The following is a 27,287-nucleotide window of genomic DNA, read 5'->3' on the forward strand; positions in this document are numbered from 1 at the left end:
CAGTAATACAGTCGATCAGGCAGAAGAAAGGATCTCTGAAATTGAAGACAGAACTTTTGAATGTTCCCAAATGCTCAAAGAGGCAGACAAATGGAGAACAAAAACTGATCATTCTCTGAGAGTTGTGGGATCACTCCAAAAGATCAAACATTCATGTTATAGGAATTCCTGAAGGAGAAGAGGGTGGTGCTAAATGTATAGATGTTCTATTCCATGATGTTATGGAGGAGAATTTCCCAAGCATTGCAAGGGATACTGAAATTCAGTAGTAGACAGCTTCAGAACCCCAGCATGACTCAATCCAGATAAAGCATCTCCTGGACACATTGCTATTAACTTCACCAAAGTTAATATGAAGAAGAAAATTCTGCAAACAGCCAGATGTAAGAAAAGCATTACCTACAAATGGATAAATATCAGAATGACTGCAGATATCTCAGCTGAAATCTTTCAAGCCAGAACAAGATGGTCATCAACCTTCAGTCTGCTAAAACAAAACAACTTTCAGCCTGGAATCCTGTATCCATCTAAACTGAGTTTCATTTGGGATGAAGAAATCAAATACTTTATTCACATACACATGTTGAATAAATGTACCATAACTAAACCAGCTCTGCAGGATATTCTCAGACCCATCCTGCATAATGATCAGCAAAATGGTCCAACACCAAAGTAAACTCACCCAGAATTTTTTGAACAAAACCTAACTTCCACAGTAGGGAAAGGATTAAAAATATCCACTAGACATTTGAAAAACATGACACCCAAATCAATACCATGCTTATCAATTCTCTCAATTAATGTGAATGATTTAAATTGTCCTCTAAAGAGGCACAGGCTGGCTGACTGGATACATAAACTCAGAACAGACATCTGTTGCATACAAGAGTCTCAACTTACCTTAAAGGATCAAAATAGACTCAGGGTGAAGGGATGGACATCTATAATTCAGGCAAATGGAAATCAGAAAAAAGCAGGGGTGGCAATTGCATATGCAGATACAATAGGCTTTAAACCAACAAAGGTAAGGAATGATAAGAAAGGTCACTTCATATTTGTCAAGGGAAACACTCAACACAAAGAGATTTCAATTATGAACATTTTTGTGCCCTCCAGAATGCTCCTCAGTTTATAAAAGAAACTGTAACAGACATGAACAATTCGATATCTTCCTGCACTATAATAGTTGGAGATTTTAACACCCGTTTGGCAGTTTTTGATAGATCCTCTAAGAAAAAAACTAAACACATAAATATTGGACTTAAACTTGACCCTAGAACAAATGGACTTAACAGACATCTACAGAACATTTCTTCCTAATAAAACTGAATACACATTCTTCTCATTAGTCCATGGATCATCCTCCAAAATTGATCATAGAACACAAGTCTAACCTCAGCAAATTTAAAAGAATAGAAATTCCTTGTATCTTCTCAGACCATCATGGAATAAAAGTTGAACTCAACAGCAACAAGAATCTGCATACTCAAAGTCATGAAAAACTAAATAACCTTAGGCTGAATGATAGTTGGATCAAAGATGAAATTAAGAAGGCAATCACCAAATTTTTGGAACAAAATGATAATGAAAACACAACTTATCAAAACCTTGGGATACTGCAAAGGCAATCCTATGAGGGAAATTTATAGTGTTGGAAGCCTTCATCAAGAAAACAAAAAGAGAGAAAGTCAACAACTTAATGGGACATCTCAAGCAACTGGAAAAGGAAGAACATTCTAACCCCAAACCCAGCAGAAGAAAAGAAATAACCAAAAATTAGAGCAGAATTAAATGAAATTGAAAACAAAAGAATCATTCAGATAATCAATGAAACAGAAAGTTGGTTTTTTTAAAAGATCAACAAAATTGGTAAACCTTTGGCTAACCAAACCAGAAACAGAAAAGTAAAATCTCTAATATCATCAATCAGAAATGATAAAGGAGAAATAACAACAGACAAAAAAAAGAATTCAAATAAAATCCTCAATGATAACTACAAAAAGAACTCTATTCTCAGAAATATAAAAATATGGAGGAAATGGACCAATTCCTGGAAGCATGACACCTTCTAGACTCAGCCAGAAAGAATAAGAAACTCTGAATAGACCTATATCAAGCATTGAAATAGCATCAACAATATGAAATCTCCTCAAAAAGAAAATTCTGGGACCAGATGGCTTTACATCAGAATTCTACCAAAACTTCAAAGAGGAACTAGTACCTATATTACATAATCTTTTTCAAAACATAGAAAAAGAAGGAATCCTCGCCAACACTTTCTATGAAGAAAATACCACCCTGATCCCTAAACTGGGAAAAGACCCAACAAAGAAAGAAAACTGTAGACCAATATCATTAATGAATATTTATGCAAAAACATTCAATAAGGTCCTAGCAAACAGAATTCAACTACACATCAAAAAAATTATACACCATGATCAAGTTGGTTTTAACCCCTGGTTACAATGTTGGTTCCACAGAAGTAAATCCATAAATATAATACAGCACATAAAAAATAAAAATAAAGAGTCTTGCTCAACAGACCTTCACCCAGCAAGCAGTTCTCCAGAGTGGCCTAGTTTGTGGCTTCTTTTCTGAGGTACCTGACCTGTCAGGGCTGTGATTGCTTGCTCCCTGGTGATGGAAGGCTGTTATCAGAAGGTGCAGATGTCAATGCAAGGCACAGACTTGGCTGGACAGCACTCATGGTGGCAGCCATCAGCCGAAATGACAGGCCTGAAATGCCAGCACCTTTGAATTGGATTTGGATGACAGGAAGATAAAGGGGCAGCACCCCTTGATTCAAAGCTGAAAGCAGAGAACCTTCTCCTTCTTTAGTGTGTTAGCAGCCCAACAGCTCAAGAGAGACATTCCAGAGTAGCCCAGTCATTTCGCCTGTAGGTGCCTGCTTAATGTATTAAGACCTTAAGGATATAGATTATAAAATAGTCTCTATCCTGGGGCGGAGCAAGATGGCAGCCGAGTAACAGCTTCCTTGCATCTGGGCACCGTGAGTCTGGGGAGATAGGACTCCAGGCATCTCTGGCTGGTGGGAACTGCCTATCATCACTCCTATGAGGATACAGGGTGTCAGCGAGAGACTTCTGGACCCCAAGAGGAGGACTAAAACAGTGGAAAACCGGCAAGTGGTCGCGTGTGTTCAATCCGTCTAAACCCGCCCACAACTGTAAGTTCAGTAGCAGCGAGACTGCAAACCAGAAAGGCCTTACCTGTGAACTGTTTTGATGTCCTTGGACTTGGCACTGAGTTGAACTGCCTTGGGGAAGGCCTGAGCGGGAGTGCGGCGAACTTTGGCCGTTGTCTAGGGCCCCAGTCTGAGCCGCTGAGCCAGACGGAGCTAATAGTGTTTGGCGGTGGGTCACACGGATCCATTGTCAGTGATCTGCCCTGGCAAGCTCCGCCCTCAGGGTCGCAGAGCGAGAAATGGGTGGGAGCTGGTAACCCGGCAACCAAGTAGCCTAAGGGTGGGGGTTGAGCCGCCTTGCAGCCCTAACCCTCAGGGGCAGAGTGAGACCGGTTTTGGCACACTGAGTAAGTGGATAGCCACTTCAGCAGCGATTCCAGCGAGAAAGCTGGGAAAGCTTCTGCTCAGCAAGTTTACAAGTTCAAAGTGCCTTTTAAGTAGGCTGAAGAGAGATTTAGGGTGTCTACCTGCTGGGGTTTGAGAAATCAGCAGCCTCCAGTCGTATCAGAACTGTGACTAACATCTCATACCCCAGAAGACCACGTGTTGCCCAGACAATATTCAATAACATATACAAACTGCTTTGTTTTTGGTTGTGTATTTTTTTTTTTTTTGGTTTGGTTGGTTTTTTTGTTTGTTTATTGTGACGTTGCTGATGTTCTTTTGTTTTTTTAATTTCAATCTTTTCCACACAGATCCCTTTTTCTTTCTCAATTTTCCTAGTTTAATTATAATTTCCCATTGCTGCCTTTTTTAATAACTTCAACTTCATTTTTGCTAGTGTTTCTACCAATATAATTTGGTTTTTCACCCAATTTTATCCCCATAAAGTTTTCTGTTTGCTTGTTTTGGTTTGATTTATAGCATTTTTGTCTTTCCTCTCTACTTGGTGGAGGTGGGGTACTGTGTCTGATCAGGTTAGCAAAGAGCTGCTGACCTCAAGGGAACCACGCAACTGGGCACCCCCAGAAGGTGGGGTTTTTTTAAGGTTGTGTCAAAGTACCCTACTGTACACCTATATTGCCCTGTCTCCCTCTTTCTGTGCCTCTCTTCTTTTTGTCAATATTCCTTATACCCACCCCCTCTCGTTCTCTATCTTTCTTTTTTCTTATCACTCCGGTCCTCCTTTCTTTCATCCCCTTTTTTTGCTCTTCAACCTTCTCACCCTTCTGGTCCTGTACCCCTTAGTCCACAGGCACAAGAACTTAAAGAGCAAGAGGAAGTGAAAGGAAAATTAGAGCAAGGAAACAGATAAAAGAAATCACTCATGAGGAAGAATCAGCAGAAAACTCCAGGCAACATGAAGAACCAGTCTAGAACAACCCCACCAAGGGACCATGAGGTAGCTACTGCAGATGATTTCACCAGTATAGAAATGTTAGGAATGACAGAAAGGGAATTTAGAATACACATGTTGAAAACAATGAAAGAAATGATGGAAACAATGAAGGAAATTGCTAATAAAGTGGAAAATAACCAAAAGGAAATCCAAAAACAGAATCAAATAAGAGATGAACGATATGAAGAATATAAAAAGGATATAGCAGACCTGAAGGGACTGAAACAGTCAATTAGGGAACTTAAAGATACAATGGAAAGTATCAGCAACAGGTTAGACCATGCAGAAGAAAGAATTTCAGAGGTAGAAGACAAAGTTCTTGAGATAACTCAGACAGTAAAAGAGGCAGAAAAGAAGAGAGAGAAAGCAGAACGTTCACTGTCAGAATTATGGGACTTTATGAAGCGTTCCAACATACGAGTTATAGGAGTTCCAGAAGGGGAAGAAGAATGCCCCAGAGGAATGGAAGCCATACTAGAGAATATTATAAAAGAAAATTTCCCAAACATCACCAAAGAGTCTGACACACTGCTTTCAGAGGGATATCGGACCCCAGGTCGCCTCAACTCTAACCGACCTTCTCCAAGACACATTGTGATGAACCTGTCCAAAGTCAAGACAAAAGAAAAGATTCTGCAAGCTGCCAGGAGTAAGCGCCAGTTGACCTACAGGGGCAAATCCATCAGATTGACCGCAGACTTCTCTAATGAAACTTTCCAAGCAAGAAGACAATGGTCATCTACCTTTAACCTACTTAAACAGAACAATTTTCAGCCCAGAATTCTGTACCCTGCTAAGCTAAGCTTCAGAATTGACGGAGAAATCAAATCATTTACGGATATACAAACATTGAGGAAATTCGCCACAACAAGACCAGCTCTACAGGAAATACTTCAACCTGTTCTGCACACTGACCACCACAATGGATCAGCAGCAAAGTAAGAACTCAGAAATTAAAGGACAGAACCTAACCTCCACGCTGATGCAAAAGATAAAACTAAGCAATGGACTCTCACCAAATAAGACGAATAGAATACTACCACACTTATCAATTATCGCAATAAATGTTAATGGCTTGAATTGCCCACTGAAGAGACATAGATTGGTTGACTGGATTAAAAAACACAAGCCATCCATTTGCTGTCTGCAAGAAACACACCTGGTTTCAAAAGACAAATTAAAGCTCCGAGTCAAGGGTTGGAAGACAATTTTTCAGGCAAATAGAATTCACAAGAAAAGAGGAGTTGCAATCTTATTTTCAGATACATGTGGATTTAAAGCAACTAAAGTCAAAAAAGACAAAGATGGTCACTTTATATTGGTCAAGGGAAAACTACAACAAGAAGACATTTCCATTCTAAATATTTATGCACCCAATTTAAATGCTCCCAGATTCTTGAAGCAGACCTTACTCAGTCTGAGCAATATGATATCTGATAATACCATCATAACAGGGGACTTTAACACACCTCTTACAGAGCTGGACAGGTCCTCTAAACAGAAATTAAACAAAGATGTAAGAGATTTAAATGAGACCCTAGAACAACTATGCTTGATAGATGCATATAGAACACTCCACCCCAAAGATAAAGAATATACATTCTTCTCATCACCCCATGGAACATTCTCCAAAATTGATCATATCCTGGGACACAAAACAAATATCAACAGAATCAAAAGAATTGAAATTTTACCTTGTATCTTTTCAGACCATAAGGCACTAAAGGTGGAACTCAACTCTAACAAAAATGCTCAAGCCCACCCAAAGGCAAGGAAATTAAACAATCTTCTGTTGAATAACAGATGGGTGAAGGAAGAAATAAAACAGGAAATCATTAACTTCCTTGAGCATAACAACAATGAAGACACAAGCTACCAAAACCTGTGGGATACTGCAAAAGCAGTTTTGAGAGGAAAATTCATCGCTTTAGATACCTACATTCGAAAAACAGAAAGAGAGCACATCAACAACCTCACAAGCGATCTTATGGAATTGGAAAAAGAAGAACAATCTAAGCCTAAACTCAGTAGAAGAAAAGAAATATCCAAAATCAAATCAGAGATCAATGAAATCGAAAACAAAAGAATCATTCAGAAAATTAATGAAACAAGGAGTTGGTTTTTTGAAAAAATTAATAAAATAGATAAACCATTAGCCAGACTAACTAGAAATAGAAAAGTAAAATCTCTAGTAACCTCAATCAGAAACGATAAAGGGGAAATAACAACTGATCCCACAGAGATACAAGAGATCATCTCTGAATACTACCAGAAACTCTATGCCCAGAAATTTGACAATGTGAAGGAAATGGATCAATATTTGGAATCACACCCTCTCCCTAGACTTAGCCAGGAAGAAATAGACCTCCTGAACAGACCAATTTCAAGCACTGAGATCAAAGAAACAATAAAAAAGCTTCCAACTAAAAAATGCCCTGGTCCAGATGGCTTCACTCCAGAATTCTATCAAACCTTCAAGGAAGAGCTTATTCCTGTACTGCAGAAATTATTCCAAAAAACTGAGGAAGAAGGAATCTTCCCCAACACATTCTATGAAGCAAACATCACCCTGATACCAAAACCAGGAAAAGACCCAAACAAAAAGGAGAATTTCAGACCAATCTCACTCATGAATATAGACGCAAAAATTCTCAACAAAATCCTAGCCAATAGATTACAGCTTGTCATCAAAAAAGTCATTCATCATGATCAAGTAGGCTTCATCCCAGGGATGCAAGGCTGGTTTAACATACGCAAGTCTATAAACGTTATCCACCATATTAACAGAGGCAAAAATAAAGATCACATGATCCTCTCAATAGATGCAGAAAAAGCATTTGATAAAATCCAGCATCCTTTTCTAATTAGAACTCTGAAGAGTATAGGCATAGGTGGCACATTTCTAAAACTGATTGAAGCTATCTATGACAAACCCACAGCCAATATTTTACTGAATGGAGTAAAACTGAAAGCTTTTCCTCTTAGAACTGGAACCAGACAAGGTTGTCCTCTGTCACCTTTACTATTCAACGTAGTGCTGGAAGTTCTAGCCAATACAGTTAGGCAAGACAAGGAAATAAAGGGAATCCAAATGGGAGCAGAGGAGGTCAAACTCTCCCTCTTTGCTGACGACATGATCTTATACTTAGAGAACCCCAAAGACTCAACCACAAGACTCCTAGAAGTCATCAAAAAATACAGTAATGTTTCAGGATATAAAATCAATGTCCACAAGTCAGTAGCCTTTGTATACACCAATAACAGTCAAGATGAGAAGCTAATTAAGGACACAACTCCCTTCACCATAGTTTCAAAGAAAATGAAATACCTAGGAATATACCTAACGAAGGAGGTGAAGGACCTCTATAAAGAAAACTATGAAATCCTCAGAAAGGAAATAGCAGAGGATATTAACAAATGGAAGAACATACCATGCTCATGGATGGGAAGAATCAACATTGTTAAAATGTCTATACTTCCCAAAGCTATCTACCTATTCAATGCCATTCCTATCAAAGTACCTACATCGTACTTTCAAGATTTGGGAAAAATGATTCTGCATTTTGTATGGAACCGGAAAAAACCCCGTATAGATAAGGCAGTTCTTAGTAACAAAAATAAAGCTGGGGGCGTCAGCATACCAGGTTTTAGTCTGTACTACAAAGCCATAGTGGTCAAGACAGCATGGTACTGGCACAAAAACAGAGACATAGACACTTGGAATCGAATTGAACACCAAGAAATGAAACTAACATCTTACAACCACCTAATCTTTGATAAACCAAACAAGAACTTACCTTGGGGGAAAGACTCCCTATTCAATAAATGGTGTTGGGAGAACTGGATGTCTACATGTAAAAGACTTAAACTGGACCCACACCTTTCCCCACTCACAAAAATTGATTCAAGATGGATAAAGGACTTAAATTTAAGGCATGAAACAATAAAAATCCTCAAAGAAAGCATAGGAAAAACACTGGAAGATATTGGCCTGGGGGAAGACTTCATGAAGAAGACCGCCATGGCAATTGCAACAACATCAAAAATAAACAAATGGGACTTCATTAAACTGAAAAGCTTCTGTACAGCTAAGGACACAATAACCAAAGCAAAGAGACAACCTACACAATGGGAAAGGATATTTGCATATTTTCAATCAGACAAAAGCTTGATAACCAGGATCTATAGAGAACTCAAATTAATCCACATGAAAAAAGCCAACAATCCCTTATATCAATGGGCAAGAGACATGAATAGAACTTTCTCTAAAGATGACAGACGAATGGCTAACAAACATATGAAAAAATGTTCATCATCTCTATATATTAGAGAAATGCAAATCAAAACAACCCTGAGATATCATCTAACCCCAGTGAGAATGGCCCACATCACAAAATCTCAAAACTGCAGATGCTGGCGTGGATGTGGAGAGAAGGGAACACTTTTACACTGCTGGTGGGACTGCAAACTAGTACAACCTTTCTGGAAGGAAGTATGGAGAAACCTCAAAGCACTCAAGCTAGACCTCCCATTTGATCCTACAATCCCATTACTGGGCATCTACCCAGAAGGAAAAAAATCCTTTTATCATAAGGACACTTGTACTAGACTGTTTATGGCAGCTCAATTTACCATTGCCAAAATGTGGAAACAGCCTAAATGCCCACCAACCCAGGAATGGATTAACAAGCTGTGGTATATGTATACCATGGAATACTATTCAGGTATTAAAAAAAATGGAGACTTTACATCCTTCGTATTAACCTGGATGGAAGTGGAAGACATTATTCTTAGTAAAGCATCACAAAAATGGAGAAGCATGAATCCTATGTACTCAATCTTGATATGAGGACAATTAATGACAATTAAGTTTATGGGAGGGGAAGCAGAAAGAGGGATGGAGGGAGGAGGGTGGGGCCTTAGTGTGTGTCACACTTTATGGGGGCAAGACATGATTGCAAGAGGGACTTTACCTAACAATTGCAATCAGTGTAACTGGCTTATTGTACCCTCAATGAATCCCCAACAATAAAAAAATAAAATAAAATAAAAAATAAAAATAAAAAAACAAAGACCATATGATTCTCCCAATTGATGCAGAAAAAGTTTTTGATAATATCCAGCACTCTTTCATGATCAGAACATTTAAGAAAATAGGCTTAGAAAGATCATTTCTGAGATTGATAGAGGCCATATACAGCAAACCCACAGCCAATACTGAATGGAGTAAAATTGAAAACATTTCCACTCAGCTCTGGAACTAGGCAAGGATGCCCATTGTCTCCACTGCTATTCAACATAGTAATGGAAGTCCTAGCCATCACAATTAAGCAAGAGAAGGGGATCAAAGGTATTCAAATGGGATCAGAGGAGAGCAAACTCTTACTCATCACTGATGATATAATCCTATACCTGGAAAATCCCAGGGACTCAACTACAAAACTCTTAGAAGTGACCGAGGAATACAGTAACATCTCAGGATACAAAATCAATACTTACAAATCAGTAGCTTTTATATATGCCAATAATAGTCAAGCTGAAAATAAAGTCAAAGACTCTATTCCTTTTGCAGTAGTACCAAAGAAGATGAAATATCTGGGAATTTATCTAACAAAGGACGTGAAAGATTTCTATAAAGAGAATTATGGAACTCTGAGAAAAGAAATAGCTCAAGGTGCTAACAAATGAAAAAACGTACCATCCTCATGGCTGGGAAGAATCAACATTATTAAAATGTTCATACTACCCAAAGCAATTTACAGATTTAATGCAATCCCTATTAAAGTACCACTGTCATAGTTTAAAGAGCTTGAAAAAATAGTACTTCAGTTTATATGGAATCAGAAATAGCCTTGAATAGACAAGACATTACTCAGAAATAAAAACAAATCAGGAGGGATCACATTACCAAACTTCAGGCTATACTATGAATCTATAGTGATCAAAACAGCTTGGTACTGGCACGAAAATAGAGAGGTAGATTTATGGAACAGACTAGAAAACCAAGAGATGAACCCAGCCACATATAATCACTGGATCATTGATAAGTCTCTCAAAATCATTCACTGGGGGAAATATTCCCTATTTAATAAATGGTACTGGGTGAACTGGCTGGTGACCTATAGAAGAATGAAACTGGACCCTCATTGCTCAACATTAACAAAGATTGATTTTCACTGGATAAAAGATTTAAATTGAAGACATGAAACTATACAAATACTAGAAGAGAGCTCAGAGAAAACACTTGAAGAAATTGGCCTGGGAGCATTTTTATGAGGAGGACCCCCAGACAATTGAAGCAACACCAAAAATATATTACGGGGATTTTATCAAACTAAAAAGCTTCTGCACAGCCAAGAGCAGAAGTAAAGCAAACAGACAGCCCTCAGAATGGGAGAATATAGTTGCAGGTTCTGCTTCTTACAAGTTCTGATAACTAGAATCCACAGAGAACTCAAACTAATCAATAAGAAAAGAACAAATAGCCCAATTTCTAAGTAGGCAAGAGACTTGAACAGAAATTTCTCTGACGAACACAGGCACATGGCCTACAAACACATGAAAAAATGTTCATCATCCTTAGTTATCAGAGAAATGCAAATCAAAACCACTTTGAGATATCATCTAACTTCAGTAAAATTAGCCCACATCACAAACTCTCAAAACTATAGATGTTGGTGTGGATGTGAAGAGAAGGGAACTTCTATACTGCTGGTGGGAAGGCATGCTAATACGACCTTTGGGGAGAGAAGTTTGGAGAATACTTAAGGAACTAAAAGTGGACCTACCATTTGATCCTGCAATTCCTTTATTAGGTATATACTCCGATGATCAAAAATCATTTTACAATAAAGACATTTGCACCAGAATGTTTATTGCAGCTGAATTCATAATTGTCAAGTCATGGAAGCAGCCTAAAGGCCTGTCGGCCCAAGAATGGATTAAAAAATTGTGGTAAACGTATACCGTGGAATACTATGCAGCCATAAAAAGGACAGAGATTTCATATCTTTTATGCTTATCTAGATGGATCTGGAACATATTCTTCTTAGTAAAGAATCTCAAGAATGGGAAAAAGTATACAATGTATTCAATACTACTATGAAATCTGTATGTAATCACCTACACATTCATACAAATGGTAAAACATAAGCCTAGTCATGTATGAAGGAGGGAAGAGGAAAGAAGGGGAAGAAGAGGGAGGGGGAGCTGGGAGGGTATGGGGGGACCTTGCCTAATGTACATAATGCAATGATACATTTCAAAACTATTAAGAATAGAGTATGGGGGGGGCAGAGGCAAGATGGCCGACTGGAGCCAGCTTTCCACAGAGGCTCCCATCCAGAAGGAGAATTAAATGACAGAAGTTTAGCAAGTAAGCTGATGGTTTGGAGCTGAGCCAAGAGAGAAGGTTGAAGAATGCACATTAACTCTGCTGAGCAAGCTGCAACCCCAAGGATACAAACAAAGGGTACAAAATACATCACCAAGTGGACAGGAGTCCCCTCCCCCATGAGAATGGCTCACAGTATACTTTCTACAGTGAAGTGAGCAGAGTTCAAATGTCCTCCCATTTTATCCCACAGGAGAGACCCTCTAAAAACTGGAACTCCTTCCCCTACTAGGGTGCCATGGCAATCTCCTGTCAGGCATAAAACTGTATACATTCTCTACCTGCAATTCTGAAATCCCAGCACTCCCCTCCACTCTCACCCTAAGGTCTGGAAGCCTTTCCCCCATGGAGTCCAGATTCTTGAGCATTTTCTTGAGAGGTGTGGACAGGGAGTGGGCTGTTGCAGATCTATGCTGATTCTGCAGCACAGGGGTAAGGAGAAAATGGTGGACTGAAGGAACCAGGAAAGGGAGAGGTGGTGCCCCCTAGCACAAAGCAGCAGAGGCATCAGTGGGAACAATAGGACTCACACCCCTGGGGATATTTTGTAAGGACACTCACTGTCTCTCTGGGCAACCAGAGAAAGCCAGGCATCTACTCCAGTGGAATAGATCTGGGACTGTAATGCAGACCCTTTGAACAAAGAATATGCCTGAGGTGGTACTGGCCTGGGAAGAGAGCAGCGAGCCGGAGAAATGAAGATGTGTGTGCAGAGAGGGCATACTCCCAGGGCGGGGCTGTGCCAGGACTGCTTTATTGAGCCTAATAAACACCTGGCCTACAGGGGATCATAGCTGAGACAAAGGCAGGCAGGAAACTGAAAGCTGAGTGTAAGCTCTAACTACATCCGCCCCAACACAGACTGCAGGGGAAACAGAAACACCAGTTCTGGGCAGCAGGACAGACTGGGGCTGAGTCACAGTTTCTGTGAACTCAAACGGAACCTGGTCTGCAGGTGAATATAGCTAGGACAGAATCACAAATTCTGTGCAAATATAAGTATCACCAACACCAATCAGGGGCGGGGCTGGAACTGAGTGAACCACCCCAGCTTCCATTAACCACCCGAGGTTGTCAGGCTTCAGCTTCCCCTGCTAGATGGTGGTAGAGTGTGGAGGCCTGGCAGAGGAGACATAAGATCTCTCTGTAACTCAGGCAGGCTCAACCCCCTGGAGCATCTGCTCATTGGAGGGAACTGGGTCATAGCCCTGCAGGGTTACCAGTGACTGGGTGTGACAGAGGTGCAAGGTGGGAAAGGAGGCATCAACCTTCCCAGACTAATTCATTTTCTGGGGGAGTCCTTCTCACTCCACAGAGCCCCAGAATGAGTCATACTTGAGCTTCCATCAGGCCACTGCTATCTAGTTCCTAGAGATCTTTTGAACTCCCTCACTTCAGACCAGGTACTGACTGGGAAAATTGATTTGGATCTCTTGGACTGGACAAATCACCTGAGAACTATCCAGAGTGGTACCTTGGGTATGTGGTTGTGGGAAGGTTTGATTTTCCTTTTCCAGTTGTTGCCCGTGGTGGGTGGGGTGGCTTAATTGCTGGTATTTCTCCACAGCTGAGACTTCAACCCAAAGTAACTAATTCAGTAGGGTAGGACAGAGACCAGCTGAAAACAAGACAGAGCCATTTAGTTCCACCACAGCAAGTAAGTCCCCAGTGTCTCAGGCCATAGCACTGTATGGGTCCTTTGCAAAGCTCTAGTGGAAAAGGTAAAGACACCAGTCCCAACTCTTGGGTAAAGGGCTGGTTAATCACAACTCCAGGAGCCCCCTAACCTAACTTCACCTTATCTGCTCATTGAGCAGTGTAAAATAATCATGGGGTGGAATCAGTGGGAAAACTCTGGTAACATGAATAACCAGAGTAGAACAGCTCCCCCAAGGAAGGATATGGTGGACACAACTGAAGATCCTATTCATAGACAAATGGCTGAGATGTCAGAAATTGAATTCAGAGTTTGGATTGCAAATAAGATTAATAGAATGGAGGTAAAGTTGGAATTAGAAATTCCAGGAGCAATTCAAAAGTTGTCTCAAGAATTCAATGAATTCAAAGACAAAATCACCAAAGATTTTGACACAGTGAGACAAGAATTTGCACAAATACAATAAAAATACAGTAGAATCCCTTAGTAAAGAATGGAGCAAGCAGAAGAAAGGATTTCTGACATTGAAGACAAAGCTTTTGAATGCTCCTAAGCTCTCAAAGAGGAAGAGAAATGGAGAGCAAGAACAGATTCTCTCAGAGAGCTTTGGGATAATTCGAAGAAAACTAATATTCACCTTATAGGAATTCCTGAAAGTGACAAAGTTGCTTCACAAAGCACAGAGGCCCTTTTTCGTGAGGTTATGAAGGAGAACTTTCCAGACATGCCAAGAGATTCTGGAATGCAGATTGCAGACAGTTTCAGAACCCCATCACGACTCAATCTGAATAAGATATCCCCTAGGCACATCATCATTAACTTCACTAAAGTTAATATGAAGGAGAAAATTCTGAAAGCAGCCAGACATAAAAAAAAAAAAACCATAACCTACAAGGGGAAGAATATTAGAATGACTGCAGATCTCTCTGCTGAAACCTTTCAAGCTAGAAGAGGGTGGTCATCGAATTTTAATCTTCTAAAACAAAATAACTTTCAACCCAGGATCCTATATCCAGTGAAACTGAGTTTCATTTATGATGGAGAAATTAAATACTTTAATGACATTCACATGTTGAAGAAATTTGCCATAACTAAACCAGCTCTTCAGGATATTCTCAGACCTATTCTCTGTAATGACCAGCACAATCCTCCACCACAAAAGTAAACTCACTCAGAAACTTTTGATCAAATTCCAACTTCCACAGTGGTGAAAGGATTAAAAACGTCCACTGGACTTTCGAAAAACTTGATACCCAATATTCTATCAGGCATATCAATATTCTCAATTAATGTGAATGGCTTAAATTGTCCTCTAAAGAGGCACAGTTTGACTGACTAGATACAAAAACTCAGGCCAGATATCAGCTGCATACAAGAATCTCATCTTACCTTAAAAGATAAATATAGACTCAGAGTGAAGGAATTATCACCTATATTCCATGCAAATGGAAATCAGAAAAAAGCAGGTGTTGCAATTTTATTCACAGATATGATAGGCTTTAAACCAACAAAAGTAAGGAAAGATAAGGATGGTCACTTCATATTTGTTAAGAGTAATACTCAATATGATGAGATTTCAATTATTAATATTTATGCACCCAACTGGAATGCACCTCAATTTATAAGAAAGACTAACAGACATGAGCAACTTGATTTCCTCCAGCTCCATAATAGTCAGAGATTTTAATACTCTTTTGACAGGGGTGGAGAGATCCTCCAATAAGAAGCTGAGCAAACCAATAGGCTTTTACTTCAAACTAATTCTTCTGAAAAAGATGAACCAGTTTTGTCAGTATGAATGCAAATAATAAAGAAAAATATTGAAGGAAAGATTTTTAGTATTTAATTCAGTGTTAAAACACTTCTAATGTATATTTGAAACAATTTAAATATGTGAATCCACTCTTTTATCTATAAATTTTGTGAAAATATAACACCCAAATTAAAATGCACTACAAATTTATATACTAGATTTCCAAGACTTAATATGAAAAACATTATAAAATATCTCCTTAGTAATTTCTTTTTTTCTTTTTTTGTAGAGACAGAGTTTCACTTTATGGCCCTCAGTAGAGTGCCGTGGCCTCACACAGCTCACAGCAACATCCAACTCCTGGGCTTAGGCGATTCTCCTGCCTCAGCCTCCCAAGTAGCTGGGACTACAAGCACCTGCCACAACGCCCGGCTATTTTTGTTGCAGTTTGGCCGGGGCTGGGTTTGAACCCACCACCCTCGGTATATGGGGCCGGCGCCCTACTCACTGAGCCACAGGTGCTGCCCAGCAATTTCTTATATATTTATTGTGTGTTGAAATCATGGTAATTTGGCTATATTAAATTAAATTAAATAGATTATTAAATTTAAAAAAAAGCTGAGCAAAGAAACTTTAGATTTAAATTTAACCATTCAACATCTGGATTTAACAGACATCTACAGAACATTTCATCCTAACAAAATTGAATACACATTCTTCTCATCAGCCCATGGAACATACTCCAAAATTGATCACATCTTAGGTCACAAGTCTAACCTCAGAAAATTAAAAAGAATAGAAATTATTCCTTGCATCTTCTCAGACCATCATGGAATAAAAGTTGAACTCAGTAACACCAAGAATGTACATACTCATACAAAAACATGGAAGCTAAATAACTTCATGCTGAATGATAGCTGGGTCAGAGACAAGATTAAGATGGAAATTACCAAATTTTTGGAGCAAAACGATAATGAAGATCCAAATTCTCAGAACCTCTGCCAGCAGTCCTAAGAAGGAAATTTATAGCACTGCAAGACTTCTTCAAGAGAATGGAAAGAGAGGAAGTTAACAACTTACTGGGACATCTCAAACAACTGGAGAAGGACATTCCAATCCCAAACCCAGCAGAAGAAAAGAAATAACCAAAATTAGAGCAGAATTAAATGAAATTGAAAACAAAAGAATTATACAACAGATCAATAAATCAAAAAGTTGTTTTTTTGAAAGGTCAATAAAATAGATAAACCTTTGGTTAACCTAACCAGGAAAAAAAGGATAAAATCTCTAATTTCATCAATCACAAATGGTAATGATGAACAACAGACTCCTCAGAAATTAAAAAACTCCTTAATGACTATTACAAGAAACTTTATTCTCAGAAATATGAAAATATGAAGGAAATTGACCAATACTTGGAAGCACACCACCTTCCAAGACTTAGCCAGAATCAAGTGGAAATGTTGAACAGGCCTATATCAAGTTCTAAATAGCATCAATCATGCAAAATCTCCCTAAGAAGAAAAGCCTGGGATCAGATGGCTTCACATCAGAATTCTACCAAACTCTTAAAGAGGAACTAGTACCTCTATTACTCAACCTTTTCCAAAATATAGAAAAAGAAGGAATACTACCCAACACATTCTATGAAGCAAACATCATCCTGATCTCCAAACTGGGAAAAGACCCAATAAGAAAAGAAAATTATAGACCAATATCACTAATGAATATTGATGTGAAAATATTCAACAAGATGCTAAGAAACAGAATCCAGCAACACATCAAAAAAATTATACACCACGACCAAGTGGGTTTTATCCCAGGGTCTCAAGGCTAGTTCAATATACGTAAATCTGGGCAGTGCCTGTGGCTCAAAGGAGTAAGGTGCCGGCCCCATATGTCAAAGGTGGTGGGTGCAAACTCAGCTCCGGCCAAAACTGCAACAACAAAATAAACAAACAAACAACAACACCAACAACAAAACAAAGACCATATCCAGTATCCCTTCATGATAAGCACACTTAAGAAAATTGGTATAGAAGGGACATTTCTTAAACTGATAGAGGGCATCTGCAGCAAACCCACAGCCAATATCATATTGAATGGAGTTAAATTGAAATCATTTCCACTCAGATCAGGAACAAGGCAAGGTTGTCCATTGTCTCCACTGCTCTTTAACATTGTAATGGAAGTTTGAGCCATTGCAATTAGGGAAGACAAGGTGATTAAGGATATCCATATAGGGTTGGAAAAGATCAAATTTTCACTTTTCACAGATGATATGATTGTATATCTGAAAACACCAGGGATTCTACTACAAAACTCTTAGGAGAGATCAAGGAATACAGTAGTGTCTCAGGTTACAAAACCAACACTCACAAATCTGTAGCCTTTATATATACCAACAATAGTCAAGCTGAAAAAACAGTTAAGGACTCTATCCCATTCACACAGTAGTGCCAAAGAAGTTGAAATATTTGGGAGTTTATCTAACAAAGGATGTGAAAGATCTCTATAAAGAGAACTATGAAACTCTAAGAAAAGAAATAGGTGAAAATGTTAACAAATGGAAAAATATACCATGCTCATGGCTGGGAAGAATCAACATTGTTAAAATGTCCATACTACCCAAAGCAATATACAATTTTAATGCAATCCCTATTAAAGCTCCACTGTCATACTTTAAAGATCTTGAAAAAATAATACCTCATCTTACATGGAATCAGACAAAACCTCGAATAGCCAAGACATTACTCAGAAATAAAAACAAAGCAGGAGGAATTACACTACCAGACCTCAGACTATACTATAAATCGATAGTGATCAAAACAGCATGGTACTAGCACAAAAACAGGGAGGTAGATGTATGGAACAGAATAGAGAACCAAGAGATGAACCCAGCTACTTACTGTTATTTGATCTTTGACAAGTCAATTAAAAACATTCAGTGAGAAAAAGATTTCATATTTAACAAATGGTGCTGGGTGAACGAACTGGCTGGCGGCGTGTAGAAGACTGAAACTGGACCCACATCTCTCACCATTAACAAGATAGACTGTCACTGGATTAAAGATTTAAACTTAAGACATCAAACTATAAAAATACTAGAAGAACATGCAGACTCCCAAGATGGCGGACCTACTGGGCTCTATCCTGAGCTCCATGGAGAAGCCACCTAGCCTCGGTGACCAGGAGACTCGGCACAAGGCCCAAGAGCAGGCTGCTCACCTGAAGAAACTACAGGATCAAGAGAAACAACAGAAAGTAGAGTTTCCTAAAAGGATGGAGAAGGAGCTGTTAGATTTCATCCAAGACAGTGGGCAGATCAAGAATAAATTTCAGCCAATGAACAAGATAGAGAGGAGCATACTACACGATGTGGTGAAAGTGGCTGGCCTGACATCCTTCCCCTTTGGGGAAGATGATGAATGTCGCTATGTCATGATCTTCAAAAAGGAGTTTGCACCCTCAGATGAAGAGCTGGACTCTTACCATTGAGGAGAGGAATGGGACCCCCAGAAAGCTGAGGAGAAACAGAAACTGAAGGAATTGGCTCAGCGGCAGGAGGAGGAGGTGGCCCAAAAGGTACCTGTGGTGGTGAGCCCTTCCAGTGACTATAAGGACAAGTATAGCCACCTCATTGGCAAGGGGGCAGCAAAGGATGCAGCCCACATGCTTCAGGCCAACAAAACTTATGGCTGTGTGCCTGTGGTGAACAAGAGGGACACATGCTCCATTGAAGAGGCCATGAATGAGATCCGAGCCAAGAAGCGTCTGCGGCAGAGTGGGGAAGAGTTGCCACCTACCTCCTAGGCACCTTACTCAGCTCCCTTTGACCCCTGGGGCAGGGCAGGGGGCAGGCAGGGACAAGGCTACTGCTATTAGAAACCATCGTGGAGCCCCATCTCTGAACCACTTCTGACCAGCTGTTGCTCAGGCTCAGGGGAAGCAGGTGTTTATCACTGTTGGAGCTTAGATATGTATGTGCTGTGTGTGTTGTATTATTCTCCATTCTCCTTAGAAATTTCCTTCCCCATGGGGCTGGGGTTACTTTACTTTACATTCAATAAATACCCCCCCCCCCAAAAAAAGTGCAGGGAAAACTCTTGAAGAAATAGGCCTGGGCAAATATTTAATGAGGAGGACCCCCCGGGCAATTGAAGCAGCTTCAAAAATACACTACTGGGACCTGATCAAACTAAAAAGCTTCTGCACAACCAAGAACACAGTAAGTAAAGCAAGCAGACAGCCCTCAGAATGGGAGAAGATATTTGCAGGTTATGTCTCCAACAAAGGTTTAATAACCAGAATCCACGGAGAACTCAAATGTATTAGCAAGAAAAGAACAAGTGATCACATCTCAGGCTGGACAAAGGAATTGAAGAGAAACTTCTCTGAAGAAGACAGGCGCATGGCCTACAGACATACGAAAAAATGCTCATCATCTTTAATCATCAGAAAAATGCAAATCAAAACTACTTTGAGATATCATCTAACTCCAGTAAGATTAGCCCATATCACAAAATTCTCAAACCAGAGATGTTGGCGGGGATGTGGAGAAAAGGGAACACTTCTACATTGCTGGTGGGAATGCAAACTAATACGTTCCTTTAGGAAAGATGTTTGGAGAACACTTAGAGATCTAAAAATAGATCTGCCATTCGATCCTATAATTTCTCTACTAGGTATATATCCAGAAGACCAAAAATCACATTATAACAAAGATATATGTATCAGAATGTTTATTGCAGCCCAATTCATAATTGCTAAGTCATGGAAGTAGCCGAAGTGCCCATTAACCCACGAATGGATCAATAAATTGTGGTATATGTACACCATGGAATATTATGCAGCCTTAAAGAAAGATGGAGACTTTACCTCTTGGATGTTTTGGATGGAGCTGGAAAAATATTCTTCTTAGCAAAGTATCTCAAGAATGGAAGAAAAAGTATCCAATGTACTCAGTCTTACTATGAAACCAATTTACAGCTTTCATATGAAAGCTATACCCCAATTATAGCCCAAGAAGAAGGGGAAAGAGGAAAGGGAGGGGAGGGGAGAGGATGGGCGGAGGGAGGGTAATTGGTGGGACCACACCTATGGTGCATCTTACAAGAGTACATGTGAAATTTACTAGGTGTAGAATATAAATGTCTTAACACAGAAACTATGAAAATGCCATGTTTGATGAAAACATTTCGAATTGTATATAAAACCAGTACATTGTACCCCATGATTGCATTAATGTACAGCGCTGTGTTTAAAAAAAAAAAAAAGAATAGAGTATAAATGTCTTACCACAACAAATAAGTAACCAAAGAGATGTTATGTTAAATAACTAGATGTAAGCATTCCACATTGTATATCAAACCAGCACATTGTACCCCATAAATGCATTAATGTACACAGTTATGATTTAATCACAAATGTCACATCAAGCCAGTAACTCCATGGAGAAGGTAAACCTTCTCTGAAAAACCAAGTAGAACCCAGTTCAGGCCAAAGCTGGGTCTTGTCCACACCTACAGCAGTTAGGTAAAAGAATGAGGCCCTCGGATGGTTCTAGCCACTCATCATGCCCTCTGGGGACTGAGGCCTGACCTCCCTGAGCACATTGGGTGACTGATGTACACTGTGGGGACCTGCCCATTGGCAGAGGTGAGGTGATATCTATCACAAGCGCCAGAAGTGAATAAACAAACAAACAAAAATAACTCTGGCTAAGATCTGGGAGAAATAAAAAAAAATGCCACACAGCTCTTGAAAGCTTCCCATGCACCTGGGACTCATTGAGACTCCCTCAGTATGGATTTTGGAATGTGTGATGTCCAACTGTGGCTGATGGCTCCTCATAGGATGCTCTCAGAGCCACTCTCTGGTGTGAGTCCTGTTACACTCAACAAGGAGAGCTCTTTTCCTGTGCTCCTAAGCTTTGCCCCAGCGTGGTCTCCTCATGTGGAGCAGGAGTGTCTTTACAGCAGAGCCTCACCCACACTCACTGCTCTCATGTCTTACTCCAGTGTGAACTCTCTGGTACTTGACAAGTGTGTGGCCTTGCTGGCTACACTTACTGTGCCTTTGCCTGATGTGAAAGGCCTCAAGTGCCCCCACCTTCACTCAGTGCTCTGTTCCTTCTGGCTTCCCCAAGCCCCTCCCGTGGGTGGCCTGGAGCTGTAGAAGTCCAGAGCTGGCTGGGAAGTCCTTCCATATTCTGTAAATCTCTGACATGTGGACCCTGCAGCCTTGCAGAACCATGCCACTCTTGATGCAGGTGAAGGTTCACACTGACCCAGAATCGTCTGCTACATGCTCCACGGGTGTACAGTTTCTGCCTGGCATGTCTTCCTTGGTGCACAGCCAAGTGCCACATACATTTTAAGACCAGGGCCTCCATTTCTCATGGCGGATCTTCTGAGCAGAAGGGCAGGCTTTGGGAATGACTTGTGACTCTTCCTGCACAGAACCCCTCTGCTGAGAATGCCTTCCCAGTCTCTGCTCCACACCAAGAACCAGACAGAGGATATAGAGGATATGCTGAGCCTCAGCATAGGGCCAGAGGTGGGTCTCCAATGCATTTCTCTGCACATGTGCATCACCAGGGGTGACAGTGCTAGACACAGTGCAGAGGGTGTGTCTAGACTCAGGGAAATCCAACTGCCACTGAGAAGCTCTTCCAGGACTGTTTAAAGGATGCATGCATAACCCTGGACACAGTCGGTGTGGCCAACATTTGAGAGCACAGCGTGCCCTCCCAGTCCCTTTCACTGTGGCTGGAGCATGGGTTTTCCCCCATACTCAAGCCAGGCAACAACGAGGGACTCTGAAGATGCAAGTCCCCATCAGAACATAGTGCAAAGTTCTCCAACATCACATCATGGGATAGGAGTCTCTGAGCATCCTCGAGGAGCCCCCAACACCTTTGAGGAACTCTGTGCTGAGTTGATCAGTACAGTTGGTGCCACAGAAATCCATGGGCAGAGTGGGGAAGTGAGAGGCAGGAGACTCCAGTAGAGTCCCTACACTGTCGTTCTCCCTAGACCCCCAGAGCAGAGCCTCAGACCTGCCAAGCTGCAGCTGGGACGCTTCTTCCTCTTGCACCTTCGCCCATTCCTGTTGCCTCACTGAAAGCTCCAGGGTCTCTGATGTCAGTGTTACAGTTTATATTTATTGCTGATTACAATTAGTTAACATTTTGCTAGGGAATTTTGTATCTATGTTAAAGAGGGAGAATGGGCTATAGTTTTCTTTCATTCTCTCTTTTCTTTCTTTGTTTTGAAACACCATCTTGCTCTGTCACCCAGCCTGGAGAACAGTGGCGTAATCATAGCTCATTGTAACCTTGAATTCTATGCTGAAGAAATCTTCCTGCCTTGGCCTCTGGAGCATCTGGAACTACAGGCACTCGCCACCATGACTGGTTGATAGTTTGTTTTTTTTTTTTTTGTAGAGACAGAGTCTCACTTTATGGCCCTTGGTAGAGTGCCGTGGCCTCACACAGCTCACAGCAACCTCCAACTCCGGGCTTAAGCGATTCTCTTGCCTCAGCCTCCCGAGTAGCTGGGACTACAGGTGCCCGCCACAGCACCCGGCTATTTTTTTGTTGCAGTTTGGCCGGGGCTGGGTTTGAACCCGCCACCCTCGGCATATGGGGCCGGCGCCCTACTCACTGAGCCACAGGCGCCGCCTGATAGTTTGTTTTTTTTCTTAAATAATGTCTTTCTCTGATTTTATAGTTATAGTAATCTTGGTAATATTAAATGAATTGAGAAAGCATTGCCTATTCTTTTGCCTATTCTTTTTTTCTGAAAGAGTTTGTGTAGGGGATTGACTATTTTTCCCTAAATATTCAACTGAATTCATCAGTGAAACCGTAGAGGTCTGGAATTTTCTTTTTGGAAAGGTTTATGAGTTGCAAATTTTACCTTTTAAAAATAGATATAGGGCTATTCAAATATTTTTTGCTTGTTAAGTCATGTTTGGGAATTTTTATTTATTAATGTATTTGACTGTTTCATCTAAGCTATTAATTTGTTGGTATAAAGTTATTTACAACATTCTGTTATTATTTTTAGTATCTATACTATCTGTGATAATGTTCCCACCAAAACATTTCTTTTTTAATATTGGGAAATGCATGTTCTTCTTTTTTTATCAGTCTAGCTAGAATTTTATAAATTTTGCTTAACTTTTCAAAGAATCAGCTTTTGGTTGCATTAGTTGTATCTATTATTTGCTTCTTACTTCACATATTACCTCTCTTATATTTGTTATTTTATTTCTTTCTACTTTAGTAGAACTTGGATTTGAGCTTCTTTTCCTGGATTGTACAGGGGGAAGCTTAGATAACTAAGTTTTCACTTTTATTCTTCTTTAATGTAAGTATTTTACATTACATCTCACAAAATTTTGATATTTGTATTTTCATTTAGTTTAAATATAAGTGTGTGGTGGGTTATTTTCCAAATTTTTAGTGATTTTTTTGTATCCATATATATAGATTTCTAACTTAATTCCATTGCGGTTGAAGATCATTCCATTCTTTTTTGCAAGGTGACATGGTTAGTTCCTCTGTCTCATTTCTCCTTAGCTATTTTGGTGGTAGTGTTTGTTTCAGAATGGATGGAGACGCTAACAGAGGGAATGAGAGGAGAGGGCTACAGTTGGTAAGAGGGGTGGGTGTGCGTGTGCGTGTGTGTGTGTGTGTGTGTGCAGGGGGAGGGTAGAGAGAGGCTGTGCATCTGCTGGATACACTACTGCTACCTTAACAAGTACCAGCCGCCCAGCAAACAGGCTGCACATTTCCAGTCTGCCTCTCTGCCCTTCATTTCCAGTTTGCCCTCACTCTCTGCCCTTCCCTACTTTGCTGTGTTCCTGGGAAGTGAATCATTTATGTTGCATCGGTAGGTCTCTTGTCCTTGGGCCTCTTTTTGAGTTGGGCCAATTGGAAGCACTGGAAAGAGGTCAGAGAGTCGGAGAAAACAAGGTCAGATGTGTATTCTAGAACTGCCTCTGCTAGGACACCTTGAGGAAGCGCATCCTTCTATCAAGAGCCTGACTCCTGGCAGGTGGCTCTCTCTCCAAGCTCAGTGACTCTCTCTGAGCATCCCCACTGGCTCTCTCCCTTTCCCCTCCCTGTTGTTGCAGACCCTCGGGTACCCTAAAGCCCTTGTGGGTCCTTTAAACTTCCCACTTTTGAAGTGGCCCCTTTGCTATGACTCTCCTCAGTTGCGGTCCTCCCTTACCCTTGGACACTAGAGAGAAGGCTGCCACTTCCCTGGTTGTCAGAGGTCATTTGCTCCCAGCTTGGAAGCAGACGTTGGGAGGAGTAGGGTCTTTTTCCTTTTGTTCAGTCTTCTTTCAGGCAGACAGATTGTATTATATTTTGTGTTGTATTTTTCCTTCTGTTGTTACCAACTTTTCAAATCTAACATGCCTTTAAGTTAATTTAGTTTCCCTTCAAAATAAAATCAAGTTAGCTACATTTTTGTTACAAAGTTAATATTTTAGTTGTGAGTAGTTTTCACTAGCAAAAGCCGAATTCACTTACAGGGGGATTTCTGGAATGATGGAGACCTCTCCTCTTCACTGACTTGTCAATTGCTCATTTGCATTTCAGAATAACAAGGTTTCAGAAGGAAAACTGGTTGTCATCTAAAGAGTAAGTGCCACAACAAGATGACTACTTGGCACCAGTATTTTTTTCATGACAACATGCAGACCTTTGGCCTTATGAGCAGGATCTATTTTATTGTATTGAATGTGGCAGTAATTGTAAACAGAAACCTGTTTCATGGTTCTGCTCTAATTAAAAGTATCATAAAATACTGCTGAATTCCCTCATCCAAAATATTTGGTTCATGAAGAGTTTTCTTGCATCAATTAATGATTTAATTAGTGAAACTCTTTAAATTCTTTATCGGCATTATGTGTTGGCAGAGATACAAAATTCTTATTCTTACATCTCAAAGAAGTTTATATAGTAATATGAGAGAGGCAATTTCCTATCAATGTTAAATAATAGATTTCTAAGAGAGTGTCAGCATCCACTTAAAGGGTAGCTGGGCAGGGAGGAGCCACGCCCACCGGTCACTAGATTCTCTTAATGTGTTCCTGTCAAAAGCTTAAATGTCTACAATCAGGAAGGTGTAAAAAACCACCATTTCTGTTCACAGCCCCATTATTCATTTAGATACTTGCTTACTTTAGAATGTTCTAGTATAAATGGAACAGTAACATGCTCCTTGGCTCCAAACAAAAAAGCCTTAAGGTGAGGGTGGGGACCCTATTTGGAACAGTACTAAATTCAATCATCCAGTTTTCCAAGTAAAATTTAAATATATATACACATATAAATAATAGGGAGAAAAGAAATTACAATGCTTACAAATGGGGCTAACACTAAAAAATTTTTAGTCACTGGCAATACAAGGGCACTGTCAATCAGAACAGACCTCGGCTACAAACAGTTACTCCTGGACCAGCGCAGACTGGAGGGAGTGTGAGCTATGATGTGGGTGTGTGCGCACACTTGTGCACCTGTGTGCCAACTACACAGGTCTTGCTCGTGCAATTAGAGAAAAGAATGAAAGTGCACAGACTAACAGGAGAGAGGAAGGAGGCGGAAGGTGAGGCTGATGGTGTGCGGCACATTTGGAGCGGCCACTGCCACCGGCACTCACCATGATGTGCTTTCATCCCATCTTACTTTCATCTCAGAGTCAAATGGAGCAAATGCTCTATAGCTCCAGCAGAAGGCAGGAAAGATGAGGTTATAAAGTTGTCTTTTAACTCACAAGTCAGATACATTCCTTGTAAAAGGTCTTAGAAATAAACAGTGCTCTCAGATTCTGGGTTGAGATCTCTGGTCCTTACATCAGATGAATTCAGTCTCCCATTTATGAAATCGGAAGAGGTCTAGCCGCAGAAACTCTGTCTGGACAAGGGGAGACTTTGCTTCTTCTGTCACGCCTGTGAGCTCTGTCCTTGGGTCTTTCTTCCCAGTCTGACCATCCTGCTGCCTCCAGGCGTTGGCTCTGCTCCTGACAGTGCCACAGCTCACCTCTGACCGTCTTCCCAAGGACACAGTCTTAGTCAGCAGCTGTTTCTGGCCTTATCACTCTGGGGTCAATCCTGGCTGCTCAGAGTCTTGGCTGTCCATGTGACTCAAGAAGAGGTGGTTCTCACTTTTAGCATGAGCACAGTTACTTTTATGGAATTTTTTTGCCAGTTGGGAAAGTAAAGCTTCATGTAATCGACTTTTTCCAGATCTTATCAACTGAGAGTAAAAACAACGTTACAGTTACAAACACACAGGCACTATCTGCTCTTCTAAGGCTTGCTACTTGTTCCTCCTGTTGCTGGGAGGCCTGGAGGGCTTCTGGCTTACGCTTTCACATGGTGTCTGCTATTTTTTTCTTCCTATTTTATATACCCTGCCCCTGTTTTAATATAGCTTCAGCTGGGTACATCAATGATAATAAACTTCGTAAGAATGGCCGTGTCTGCTCAGTACCAGGGGGCTGAATATGTACCACAGACACCCTTACTCCCCTTCCTGGCCCCCGACTGGCCACACTCCTTCCAGAGCTGCTTTTAGCTGCTCAGGCTGCTACAGCAAGGTACCTTAGACTGGGTGACTCATAAACAACAGAAACGTGTTCTTCTCAGTTCTGGAGACTGAGAAGTCCACGATCACGGTGACAGCAGATTTGGTGTTGGGTGAGGACCTGCTTCCTGCTTTCTACTCACCCCCTTGTGTGGTGGAAGGACACACAAGCTCCCCCCGGCCTCTTTTGTAAGAGCTTTCACCCTGGTTTTGAGGGCTTGGGAGGGACAGAAACATTTAGACGACAGCACTTTTTAATTCCGCCCGCTGTGTCTTCCTGTTGTTAAAGCTGTTTGTTGTCACAGTCGCCAATTTCCCAGCACTGATCTCTGCCA

General features: G+C 40.6%; 1 pseudogene; it reads left to right on the forward strand.

Moving 5' to 3' along the window:
• Positions 1–18,476: 18,476 nt before the first annotated feature.
• On the forward strand, positions 18,477–27,145 carry LOC128596357 (sperm-associated antigen 7-like; annotated as a pseudogene).
• The last annotated feature ends 142 nt before the right edge of the window (positions 27,146–27,287 follow it).

The sequence above is a fragment of the Nycticebus coucang genome, chromosome 10 (assembly GCF_027406575.1).
Source record: "Nycticebus coucang isolate mNycCou1 chromosome 10, mNycCou1.pri, whole genome shotgun sequence".
In the NCBI taxonomy this organism is placed as follows: Eukaryota; Metazoa; Chordata; class Mammalia; order Primates; family Lorisidae; genus Nycticebus; species Nycticebus coucang.